This window comes from Carassius carassius, chromosome 27, assembly GCF_963082965.1.
Source record: "Carassius carassius chromosome 27, fCarCar2.1, whole genome shotgun sequence".
Taxonomy (NCBI): Eukaryota; Metazoa; Chordata; class Actinopteri; order Cypriniformes; family Cyprinidae; genus Carassius; species Carassius carassius.
The window spans coordinates 5,191,248-5,194,835 of record NC_081781.1 but is presented as its reverse complement, the minus strand read 5'-3'; the positions used below and the strand labels follow the sequence as shown (position 1 = coordinate 5,194,835).

The 3,588-nt window shown below is 36.1% G+C and overlaps 1 non-coding gene across 1 annotated transcript; it reads right to left on the bottom strand.

Annotated features, from left to right (window-relative positions):
- Positions 1 to 32: 32 nt before the first annotated feature.
- On the bottom strand, positions 33 to 115 carry trnal-cag (transfer RNA leucine (anticodon CAG)). The gene has a single exon. It is a non-coding gene; the product is annotated as a tRNA-Leu (tRNA).
- Positions 116 to 3,588: the final 3,473 nt, after the last annotated feature.

The following is a 3,588-nucleotide window of genomic DNA, read 5'->3' as shown; positions in this document are numbered from 1 at the left end:
GATGTTGTGAAGTAGCTGTGGAAAAAGGTTGTTGTCAGAAGTGGGATTCGAACCCACGCCTCCAGAGGAGACTGCGACCTGAACGCAGCGCCTTAGACCGCTCGGCCATCCTGACTGTAACTACATGGTTATTACACACCATTGTAGCTATTACAGTTATTACAAACATAATAGGTTATTTTAACTACACCACCACATCACTGGCTTCATTAACTTTATATTGTCCTATGTGGAATACAGCACTCTTAGCTAAACAGGACATGCTCAAGCATTTTTTTGTAAGGATGACTCATTGGCAGTTATTGGATGGCACATATCACTAGGTTTTAAATATTTCAGATGGTGCAAAAAAAGTAGTCCACGAGGGGGCGCAAGGCGGCTCAAACATACTCTGAGCAACACACTAATCTGGGGCCAGTTTCTTAAATGAACCCTTTCTGTATAGTCTGACAAACTACTGATTAGCCAAGGGGTAAATCAGTCTTATTTTTCTGATTCAACTTGATATAAATTGTTTTTTATCTAACTGAAATAAGATATAACCTGTCTTCAAAGAAAACGATGTGCTCTATAGCAGCGGTCCTCAACCCTTTTAGCACCAAGGACCGGTGTAATATCAGAAAATATTTAAACGGACCGGGCATTAAGGTATGACGGATAAATTAAACAAAATAAAATTATACGAATGGCATAAAAACTGGTATATTGTAAATATAATAATAAACATGAATCCACTGTGTATTCGTATGCAACTTTATTAGCAGCTTCTTCGTAACATCACGCCAACAACATAACATGAAAAATATATAATGAACTATTTTAGTCTGGTTGGGGATGGCAACGCTGCAGAGTAGCACAGTCCCCACGTGACTCGCCATAGATGTAAACCGAGAGAAGTAGCTCCGGCTACAATGTTCTTCCGCCAGACGCGAGCGCCAAAAGTTACCGACTCCCAGACAGCAAGGAGTTTCTGCCCAGATCTGGCCCATATTTGGCCCGCATGTATTTCACGCGGGCCAGATCTGGGCTGGTTCTGGGCCGAAACTGCTTGCTATCTGGCCTGCAGCCTTAATGTAAGTTATTTATTCTTTCTTGTGCGGCCCGGTACCAAATGACGCACGGATATATATATATATATATATATACATACAAACACACACACACACACACACACACAGGTGCTGGTCATGTAATTAGAATATCATGAAAAAGTTGATTTATTTCACTAATTCCATTCAAAAAGTGAAACTTGTATATTATATTAATTCATTACACAGACTGATATATTTGATATATCACAGACTGATATAAATGTTTATTTCTTTTAATTTTGATGTTTATAACTGACAACTAAGGAAAATCCCAAATTCAGTATCTAAGAAAATTGGAATATTGTGAAAAGGTTCAATATTGAAGACACCTGGTGCCACACTCTAATCAGCTAATTAACTCAAAACACCTGCAGAGCCTTTAAATGGTCTCTCAGTCTAGTTCTGTAGGGTACACAATCATGGGGAAGACTGCTGACTTGACAGTTGTCAAAAAGACAACCATTGACACCTTGCACAAGGAGGGCAAGACACAAAAGGTCATTGCAAAAGAGGCTGGATGTTCACAGAGCTCTGTGTCCAAGCACATTAACCCTAAATCAGGCAACGTGACCCACAAGTCACATGGTTTTTATATATAAAAAAGAGAGGGTATAGAGTTTAGGGTATAAAAAAGAGAGTATTGAGTATATTGAGAATATACGTAACATTACACTAAATTTAAATGGTTATAATTTATGAATGTTTTGGAATATAGACATAAGTTTGGTCTTGTTTAAAAAAAAAAAAAAAAAGTAACTTCAAAAAATGATTACATTTACTGTAAATCAAATGTACTCTAAATATTTTATATAAAATATATATTTTACAAAATAATTTTTACTCTAAAATTACTATCAAATCAAAGTCATATGTCTAACCAATTTGATATCACAAAATGTAACTTCCCATGAGATTTTTAGGCGTTGTACCAAAAATAGCCACTGGGTGTTTTTTTATGCATTCTCCTGTATAAAATTTATACATTTCAGTCTCAGTATCAAAAAACAGTTGGCAGATGGGACCGTAAGACTCAGAACTTTCTGATGATATGTGTTTTGTCAAGATTAGAAAAGTTTTTTTTTCATAAAGTAGTTCAAATAAATTGTGTAATACAAAACCTGAGGAGCTTGGTAAAAGAAATTAACTTTATACCAATTTTAGAGTAAAACCTGTTATGTAAAATATTTATAATAAATAAAATATAATAAAATTAATATAGCGCATATTTACAGTACATTTAAACTTCTATAACTTTTTGATACTTCAATTTCTTGAAATTTTTTTTGCCAGAATCTGCTAATTTTCTTCTTTAAAAAGAGACCAACCTTAGGTTTATATTCCAAAGTGTTCATAAATTACAGCAATTTAAGTTTGGATAGTGCACTTTAATGCCTATTTTAAAAAATGGGGGGTAACAGAGTACCATTTTTATGGTAAAGCAAGGTCCGATTTCAAAATGGTTTTCACAGGCTGAATCTTGAGTTCGTAAGCTTTTGAATGATATATAATTTGTCAACATTACATCAGGTAAAGTATAGGATCATATAATTGTTTTAAGTATGCAGAGGCAAGTAGGCCAGCAAGAGTTAACAGATTAATGACTTGGCCCTTTTTTATACCCTAATCAGGCAACGTGACCTGGGAGTCACAACTCATAAAATCCAAAATATATCAAATATTTCAAAAATTATTTTGGATATGTTTTACTTAAGCTCAGATGATGTAAAAAATGACATGAAAATATTTTTTGCTTATCATTTTCCACTCTTGCCTGTTTAAGGATTAATAGAGAGGCGAAGGAAAGTAAAAGATGTGGTAGAAAAAAAAAGTGTACAAGCAATAGGGATAACTGCACCCTGGAGAGGATTGTGAAACAAAACCCATTCAAAGATGTAGGGGAGATTCACAAAGAGTGGACTGCAGCTGGAGTCAGTGCTTCAAGCAAGACTTGGGTTTCAGCTGTCCAGTGTAAAGTTTCCACAGTCAGTGATGTTTTGCAGTGTCATGTCATCTGCTGGTGTTGGTCCACTGTGTTTTCTGAGGTCCAAGGTCAACACAGTCATATACCAGGAAGTTTTAGAGCACTTCATGCTTCCTGCTGCTGACCAACTTTATGGAGATCCAGATTTCATTTTCCAACAGGACTTGGCCCCTGCACACAGTGCCAAAACTTCCAGTACCTGGTTTAAGGACCATGGATCCCTTTTCTTAATTGGCCAGCAAACTCGCCTGACCTTAATTCTGTTTATTGGGAAGAGGAAGATGCGATATAACTCAAAACAATATATTTATTGATTTGGTAGGTAACACTATGACAAATTTATTTATTTTTTGATAATGACTGGCTGAGTGTGTGAAGATCGTGATCGCGAAAGATTGAAGCGTTAAAAAATATGCTATGCCACGCCTACTTAGGACGGTTCTTTTCGTGCTGCCGTCATTCTACTTATTCTCGAGTGGAGCGCACCACGTGACTTGCTTGTACCACGTGTCATGT